This window comes from Chroicocephalus ridibundus, chromosome 5 (genome assembly GCF_963924245.1).
Source record: "Chroicocephalus ridibundus chromosome 5, bChrRid1.1, whole genome shotgun sequence".
Classification (NCBI taxonomy): domain Eukaryota; kingdom Metazoa; phylum Chordata; class Aves; order Charadriiformes; family Laridae; genus Chroicocephalus; species Chroicocephalus ridibundus.
Genome location: NC_086288.1, coordinates 64037072 through 64046612, shown reverse-complemented (window position 1 = coordinate 64046612; position 9541 = coordinate 64037072). Strand labels below are relative to the sequence as shown.

Genomic DNA, 9541 nt, shown 5'->3' with positions numbered 1-9541 from the left:
GTTAATGTTGTGTGCTAGGTGGCTGACTACGTGATCTAACAGAGAGCCATAGATATATTACTGTTGTGGGAATGCTTGTGCTGAGGTTTGCAAGCAGACCTGTGTATAAAGAGAAGTCCTTTTCCCTGGAAACAGAGAAGGTTTCCATTTCTGAACTTTGAAAACCCTGTTTCAGAAAAAAGGAGAAAAATGCTTCTATCAGAATAGTAAAACAAACACATTTGTAGGGGAGGAAGCATTTTAAAGTGACCACTGTTTAACTTAGATGCGCTTGATTTTTCTAAACGAAAATGTTGGTGCTTTTTACAGATTTTGCAGGTACCCGGTAAAACACACCCAGTAGTACCTATATATCCATACCTACCCGTGCTCATACATACACACAAAAATGGTAAAGGAAAAAGTTCTACTACATTGAATTAGTATCTTGATCTCCCTGTCCTAATTTGTATGCCTTTCACTTTCAAATAGTTTCTTCTTCGTGATACTGGTCTGCTTTAAATAGCATTAAAACAAATCAAAAAAAACCTAAGTCTGATCCTCTGCAACCTGATTAGAGGGATTTCAGCTACTGACACATACTTTCAGTAATATTGTCCTACACTATGACTACAGGATCTATTGCTGTTAATTCTCTATATCCACCACTTTCAGGCTTAAATATCAGGTGCTAAATGCAATATTATAGCTGGCTATATTCTTTTAACTCTGGATGTTACTTGATCAAAGATAACCTGGTGAGAAATAAATTTATAAACATGCCTTGCTGAATAAATAGAAACTAATCAGGAGCTTTGATATTTTAATAATTGTCTGCATTATGTTTTTTGGTGACTTTTGCTAAATCCTCTTGCATGTCTAGTCATGTAGTCACTTGAGAACCTGGAGTGAACTGAAGAAAAGTGTTCAGAATTGATATATCTCCTGCAAACCCTGCTCCTGGGTAGAACAAATTCACTAGAGATGAGAAACCTCAGAGTTGATCATTGAGGCCAATTAAATGAATTACTGTAGAAGAGCAGAAGATAATTCATGAGTGACATGTAATCTATTCTAATTTAATTGCATAAAAAGTTACTGTGGGTAGTTTCAGTGTCTGTAGTGTACTGTGTGAGTATCACACTTTTTAAAAAGATTTTTTGTGGACCTGCAGTCAGTTTAGTGTTTTGTTATAGATGTGTAATATATTGTTCTCCATTAGAAATGTTGTTAGAGAAGCCCCACGGAGATAAATGTCATTGTGTCATCTTTATATTTTGTACGGGGAGACAAAGGGTCCTTCTGACCTGTGGGCATAAATCGTAATTTATTATGAAGAGTGCTCTTTTACCACAGATAAATCTGTTAGCTTTTGACGGTTTAAGAGGCTATGTCACAGACAGAGAGAAAAAATTGTTTACATTTTAATTCCCTTTCACTGAACTACCTTGTTCTACAGCAAGTCAGATCTTGAAAAAATTAAATGGCAGCAATGTAGATGGATATGCAGAATGGACAGAATGAATGTCTAGACAGATCTTTTACCTTGTTATAAGCCAAAGTGTCCATTGGTTTCTGTATGTCTGCTCAGTTAAGTGGGACATGAGGTACTACTTATTGTTGACTTGCCAGTTGCTTGACCTAGATAGCAAGTAAGAGCAGGAAAAGAACGTTTTTGTCATATGCTTCTTTATTTTTGCCTTCATTATTGGAAATGGGTAAGTAGTCTTTGACTTTTTCTATTATCTCTGTCTCACAGTACCTTAAAAAAAGTCAGCATGTGTTATGTTGTAGAGGAAGGGAAATATAATGCAGTGAGTATAGGCACAGTAAGGCTCTGCTATCTCTTATGTTGCCCCTTGTTCAGCATAAAACTACATTTTTTCCAGTCTTTGTTCAGTCTGCCCCTTTTAAATTGTGGTTAGACATACATTAATCCTGAATGACAAGGAATCTATAATTAATGTGTCTCAGGTGAATGTCATCACTGAGGTCTCAGTCATTTTCTCTTTTATGAATCTTCATAAACCACTTAAGATGTCTGCCTTAATATCCTTTAAAATGTTATTCAGAATTGTCTTACATCTCCTCCAAATTGTTACATCTAGATGATGTGTTTGTCTCTCTGGATTATGAGTATGTTTAGCTATGACTGTAACTACAGACAAAAAATACTGACCTAGATACACACACAGAAATGAAATGGCTTCCCTCACCTTACACAAAATCTTGGTGAGATTTGCTTTGGTAGAGTTCCTTATATAATTATTTAATGTCACCATTTCCCCTCCTACTGAATATGCTCTATAAAGTGAATGAATATTCATGAAAGTGTCATGAATATCTCAGGCAACTCAGAAAACATAAAAATATAGAAATGGAATAAAAAATAAAAATTCTCATTTTATTTTCAGTACAAATGGAAATTGCAAATAGAAATGCTCTCCTTACACCTCATTTGCGAATCGTACTACAAAATCAATACAGAACAGTACTTTTCAAATCCTGTTTTGAAACAGACTGTTTTATTGTGTGAATATCTCATCACATAAAAGTTGTTTGGAAACCTGCTGATTTCATGTTCAAATATAATTTGACCTTAGCATATAGAAAAATAGCCATGGTCATCTGTGCAAAGTTGTTATTTGCAAATTCTATGTGATTTTTTTATTGATTGAAGGCAGAAATCTAGCAAATGTTTTGTCACAGTCACAGAAATCACTGACTTGAAAAACACAACAGCATTATATCTCCTGATCACACCACAGTGCCACTGCTGTAAGTAGCACTGAGTATATCATCTGAACATGGGAAGGCTACAACCTATTTTTATGCATTTAATCAAATTTATCCTGCCGTTAACATAAAAACAACACAGCCGTCTTGACTGTGGCCACAAGTTAAAGATAGCCACCACTCAGTGGGGTTATTCGATAAAGTCACTAACTTCACCACCCTGCCGCCCCAAAAAAAAAGAAAAAAAAAAGAATCATCATGTAAAATACTTTCATAACTGTTCTACAAATTCAGAACCAATCTTTGTGCCCTGCTGCCTGAAGATAGGGGAGAAGGCATGAGTAGTGGAGATATGTGATAAATAATAAAAAACCTCCCCTCCAAAACATAGCTTGATGTAGGCTACATTACATTAAATAATGGACAAAACTACCAGAAGTAGAGTAGCACCCATTGCCTTCTACCTGCAATTACATTGAAGAGGACAACAATAGAGGATGTGATTATCCACTGTTTTTATACCACTTTCCTATGGGAACAAGATTATTTCTGATACACATGTCTGGGTGTCTGACAGCTCCACTTTTTCATATTTTTATCCTTTGACCTTAAATTGACTTAAAGGGACTTGAATGCCTTTCAAAAGAGAGGACAAAAATGAGGAAAATATACTGCAAATTCTTTTTTATTTTTCTTTTTCGGGCCGCTGTCCTAGTTTGAGTGACACAGGATTAATTTCTCTTTCAGCAATTTTACTTTCCAATAAGGTCTCTTTTAATACTTCAAAAAACTGCATTTCTAGAAGACTCTAGTGTCTGAATTTGTGAAAATATTTACTTTATAGCCAGCCGTGGTGTGTGGGTTTCAAGGTCTCAGTGTTTTTGAGCCTTGCCAGAAGTGGGAATGAGGAGTAGTGAGACCTGGGCACTTGACCCAGGCTGGCCAAGAGGATTGTTTCATACCATGAACGGCACATTCAATATAAATTAGAACATTTGCTGAGGATTTCTATCTCTTTTATGATGGCTGCAATCCTGAGAACTTCTTGCCCTGGTGCCAGATGCCTGAGCCCTTCCCTTCCTCCTGAAGCCTCAGCACTTGCAGTGTCTGACTTTTGCTGTTCCCTGCTGGGAGTGCACAGCTTCCTGCTGATAGAATGGGCTCAGTATAATCCTTCTGTATTTTATATTGGTATCGGGATCAATATTGGTTCTTTAGTATTATTAATGTTAACTATCTATTCCTACTCTGTTAAGTCTGTTTCTCTTTCAACTCTTGGGTTTCCTTGTTTTTTCCCCGATTCCCCTTCCCGGGTGGGGAGGGGTCATCAGGTGATAGAATAACTGTCGAAAAGACAACAAATTGTTGTGGGTCTTCAAACTGTAACAGCCACTTTAACATACATATTATATTAAGTATGAATTCTAAAAGAAATCATACTTACCTGCTGATGTTTCCCCCACAAGTATCCAGCTGTACAGGAGTTTCTTATCATGATAGTAAAAGCCCGTATAACTGAAGAAGATAAAATAAAGGAAGAGAAGAATGTCAGTTGAAGAAGAGAAGATAAAAATAACATCATTTTAACTAATTTTAATACTTGATTAGAAAGAAAGCATTTAAAAAGTCCATCTAGCCTTCTAAATGTTCAAACTTTACAGAATAGCCTTTCCTATAGCTACAATATTAGTATGTGAAAAAATTCTTATGCACTAGCAGTGACCCACCTTATAGCACCTGGTTAGTTTCTTTAGAAGGAGAATCGCCTCTCAGCGTTTGATCTCAGTGCTCTGGCTGCAGTTAGTAGAGAAAAGAAAATATTTTGCTTGACAATGTGGCTGAGGATCTGAGGACTGGTGATTATCTTACTATAGTCGCTTGTAGAAACTGAAGCTGTAGAGTATGTTAGGGCCACAAGAAAGCTATTGATGATTCTACCTTGACTATGCAAGAACATTATGCTGCAAAACAGAGTTACCAAAGAACTGAGCTGCATGGATTTGATGCAGGATCAAGGTGGAAATGACCTGGAAGTCAAAAAAAGTAACAAAGCAAAATTAATAGCTTTTTACCCAAATGACATCTGCATACTTAGTTTTTTGCAGATGTATAAGCAAAGTCTTAGTTGTCTTTCTACAGCGTCATCAGTAATGAAAAACCTGTGTCAGTTGCTGTGCTGTTAGAGGTTTTGATGCCTGACATTCTGAATCCTGAAATGCTTGCATTCCACTCTAAGATTTCAGGGCGACTTAACAGAGTCAAAAGTCAGGGAGAAGAAAGGGCATCATGGCCTCTGCGCAGGCTGGCTGGACAGAGCAGCCTACAAATTAACAAAACATGTAAGCAACTGCAAAAATGCACTCTTCAAGCAACACTAGAACTCACTGTTGTGAATTACCTTTCTTTGTTTGTTTTCTATTTCTTTTCTCATTTTATAATTACATGTATTGATATTCTCTTTATTTGTTAAGAAATTTATTTCTCCTGTTTAAGGAACCAGAAAGGTAAAGAGGTACATGCCAAAAAGGTAATGATATTGTAATACAAAATCAGATAAAGTTGTCTGACAGTAGCTTCAATCTGGTGACTTTCTAGATAAAGAAAAAAAGTCTTAAATCTTAATACTCATTGTCTTCAGACCATGCAGTTCTGAGTAGGTTCAGAATGAAAATTTCAGCAAATGTTTTGACTAGCCAGTAAGATTTCTTATTATCTTTTAAGTATTTAGCTTTAGAAGGAAAAAAAAATTTAAGAGAATACTAAGTAAGGATTCATAAATATTTTAAACTTTCCATAAAATGGTATTTTGTCTTAGAAAGAGTAGCAGAACTATTTTAAGACACTGAAATGAGATCTTTCCTATTTTATTAGGAGTATTTAGAAAATAATGATGTTTAAATAATAATATCAAACTTATGTTACAGGTAAAATGTAAAATAAACTTCCTTTTATGTGAAATAATTCTGTCCAAATTAATATTTTTACCACTATGAAAATTGCTTTTGTTTCTTTTAAATATTTTCTATTAGGGAAACCTACTTGCAAGCTAGCTGTAAAGAAAAACAATGATTTCGAGATTACATACTGTACATAATGTTCTTGTATGTTTTGTGGATAAATATTTTCTCCTTTGCCCTTCTTTTTGAAATGCAAGGGTTGCTGTATAGCTGAAATCATTCTCTGACAAGCAAATCTTTCTGTATTATCCTGATAGGAAAACACTTTTCAGGGATTTCTGTGGGTTTTTTTGATTTTTGTTTCCGGACAAAGAAGCCATCATAACTGAAAGATGAACATTTCAGATGTGACCTCAACAGTCTAGAATATTTTAGTAACAGAAAAAAACTTTGTTGTTGCTGTTGTTACTAGAATCTGTAGACCAAATAATATATTTTTCATCATAAAATGTTGTTATGCTAATATGAATGTTTTAAATACATTTCCCTAGAAGAAGCACTGCCTTTGTACTCACGTATTCACTGAGTGAATAGATATTGGCTGTATTTCTGTATGTTCTAGATTATGTCTATGCGTTCCACAGTAGGAAAAAAAAAAATCAAGAAAAATTATGTGCCTCAAAAGGGAACTAAAATCTCTGTAAATGAAAATGGGATATATACTGTAAAATACTTTCATCAGTTGACCTGTTGTTTCACTGAGCTGTATGAAAGTTAGTATGTGCACTAACTCAGACTTTTGGAATAGACTTTTATTATTTAACTGTATGTACATTAGCAGATGCATGATTAGTGAGGAAGTCCACATGATTGATTAGATTGGCCAGCCTGTGATTCAGCTATAATCCAGGTTCAGATTTTTGCTGTGTAATGGGTTTTAAAAGCAATAGCTTCCTAAAAATACAGATAAAAGGTGAATGGGATTTTTGAAAGCACCACAGCTTTTAAGTGCCACTGAAATCAATAAATAGTAGTAGTGAGATCCAAAAATGCACTTAGGTATCTGAAATATAAGATAGTCATCTGAGACCCAGAGGGGGATTTAAAAGCGTTTAGGTACTAAGAGTCAGAAGGTATTTTAAGTTTGCACCTGTCTCATTGCAGCGAATGCCCAGGAGATAATACTGGTACTTTGGCAGAAGAGTACATTGAGGGGTACCTTCATTCCCCATGGTAGGACTAGGCTGCTGTACGGTCAGGGTGGGAGTCTTACGGGGAGAGACAGGAGGACATGTGACTATGAAACTTAATATTTTGAGTAATTTGGAAGAAGGACCAAAGCTTGGCTTCTCATTTGGGGACTATTTCTGCTTTTATCCGATGTTCCACACAAAATCTGGATAGTGTCCGGGTCACAGTGCTGCCTTGCACTCACTGGCACAATAGCCTAGTAGCTAGAATATGCTCCTGCAGAGTAACAGCCTGATTTGAAAAGAAGTAAAGCCAGAGTTGATGATTATTGTGAACATAGAAACAGTGCATATAGGCACTTCTCTCCTCTCCTGCTTCCTGCCTTCTTAAAACCAACCAGCCAAACCAGACAGCTATTCAGTTGCCTCTAACCAAATAGGCACTTCAAGCTTACGCATCCTCAGTTCGTTGTGCTGGTTTATGTGGTACCTGTGCCAGTATGTGTGGTATATGTAAGATTTCCCTCCACTGGATAGGGAAGCTGTGTGCTTTAGCCACTGTCAGCTTTCAAAATCTTACCACATGTGACATTGTGCTCTTGTAAACCCATTTGTCCTATTTTACATCTTTGCGTACCTAAACATTTCTAAGAGGTCTACTTTTACTGCATCTGAGTTTTTCTATTTGTTTGAGATAGTAATATTTTCCAACCTCTCTTGGGTATTTTGAGGATGGTAACATTAATGACTGCAAGGTGATTACATTTTTCTGTAATAAGAACAATATAAATACCACATATAGATTTCCCAGTATTACATTTCAAGAAAAGACAAGCTCATTTCAGATAATTGCAGTGTAGATAATCTGGGTCACCACAAGTATAACTGCTGAAGTGAGTGGTATTTTATCATTTTGTCATGAAACTTTCTGGACCATGTCCACACTTGGGCTTACTATGTCCTTGCATGAATTATGGGGCAGATGAACAGTTGTTGGACTAGAGACAGTACTTTTCAAAGTGCGGTCAAGGTCAAAATGAGCAAATTGAAGCAGAAGTATGTTTCTAACAAATATCTCCTTCCAGAATAAATAAAGAAAGCTTAGTCCCTCAGCATGGAATAGGAAACTAGCAAAACTTCAGCCTTTAAAAGGAAAGAAAAAGTCAGTCACGTGAAAATTGTTTTCCATAGTTACAAGATGAATTATTTGAATTCGGAGAAACATATGCTACATTAATGCTAAAATTCTGGGAGGAATTCCGGTTTGCTGATACCTTTAGTATTATTTAGAGTTCTAGTTATAGTCACTACATCTCTACAAATATATAGTACATATTTTTAAAAAAATCCAGGTAGAGGTGACAACGATGAAATTTACAGAATGTCTTCCAGTCAAGGATGTAGATTAGAATTGTTTGGTTTGGAGGAGAGATCAATGAGGAAGAATGGTGTGTGGAAGTTTAATAGAGAAGTCAGTATTGTTCATTATGCAAAAGCTAGTGGTAGCCTAAATTGGCAAGATTAAAATTAATAAAAGGGAGTAACCTAAAACATCGAGATTAAAAAAAAAAATAATTAGTGTTCTCATACACAGAACTCACAGTCTTTCTGTAAACTCTTTCCACTGCTTTCCTTTTTGCATCTTTCCTTTTCTCTCAGTTCAGTAGCATTGTGAGTTTCACACCTGCATGAGTGACAGAAGGGAAGTTTACTCCCTGTCACGCCCTTAAAAGCTCCCCTGTATCTTTGCCTCTGCAGGCAAAGCGTTTCTGTAAGTTATTGACAGGATTGGTTTTATTTGAAAACAGTGCAAATTAGATAATAAAGTATGTAAAATATACATCTTTGTATAGTATTCCATTAAAGTATTGTAGATGAATGTGTGCGTACATATATATATGTATATACTGCATTATATATAGAAAGCATATATATAACATACACAGTTGATTCAAAAGAGCTATGACAGAATGCTCAAACATTGATAGGTATTAAAGAAAAAAGCTAGATATAGAGCTGGTGGATCTTTAAGGATGCTTTCCATTGAGCGCAAGAGTTCTTGATCCTCAGGAAAGGAGGGCAAGAGATTGCCATGGCTGACTTGAGGCCTGCTGGTCAAACTAAAGAGCAAGAAAGAGATGCACAGGCACTGGAAGCAGAGACAGGTGTCCTGGGAAGAGTACAGGAATAGTGCCCGGTTGTGTAGGGATAAGGTCAGGAAGGCCAAGGTGCAGCTGGAGCTGAACTTGGTGAGGGATGCAACATCCTCCTCTCTAAATTGGAAAGATATGGACATGATGGGTGGACTGTTGGATGGATAATTTTTTTGTTTGAGAAACCAAAGAAACAAGGTCTTTCTAAAAGATGGAAATCAAGAAAAAGTTCAAAGGAATATTGACTTCTAGATTGCAATTTCAGAGAACTAAGGAAAATAAACAAGTAAAACAGAGGTGTACTCTTTGCTGGGTAAAAAACTGGATGGATGGCCGGGCCCAAAGGGTTGTGGTGAATCGAGTTAAATCTAGTTGGTGACCGGTCACAAGTGGTGTTCCCTGGGACTCAGTGTTGGGGCCATTTCTGTTTAATGTCTTTTATCAGTCTTCTGGAGGAGGGGATTGAGTGCACCCTCAGTAAGTTTGCAGAGGACACCAAGTTGGACGGGAGTGTTGATCAGCTTGAAGGCTGAAAGACCCCTCAGAGAGATGTGGACAGGCTGGATCAATGGATCAAGGCCAATGG

General features: G+C 36.5%; 1 long non-coding RNA gene across 2 annotated transcripts in view; it reads left to right on the top strand.

Moving 5' to 3' along the window:
- The first annotated feature begins 1627 nt into the window (after nucleotides 1-1627).
- LOC134516102 (uncharacterized) overlaps nucleotides 1628-9541 on the top strand; it is an 84506-nt gene continuing 76592 nt past the window's right edge. For both annotated transcript variants that reach the window (XR_010071219.1, XR_010071218.1), the window contains exon 1: nucleotides 1628-1697. This is a non-coding gene — a long non-coding RNA (uncharacterized LOC134516102). The remainder of the gene's footprint in view (nucleotides 1698-9541) is intronic.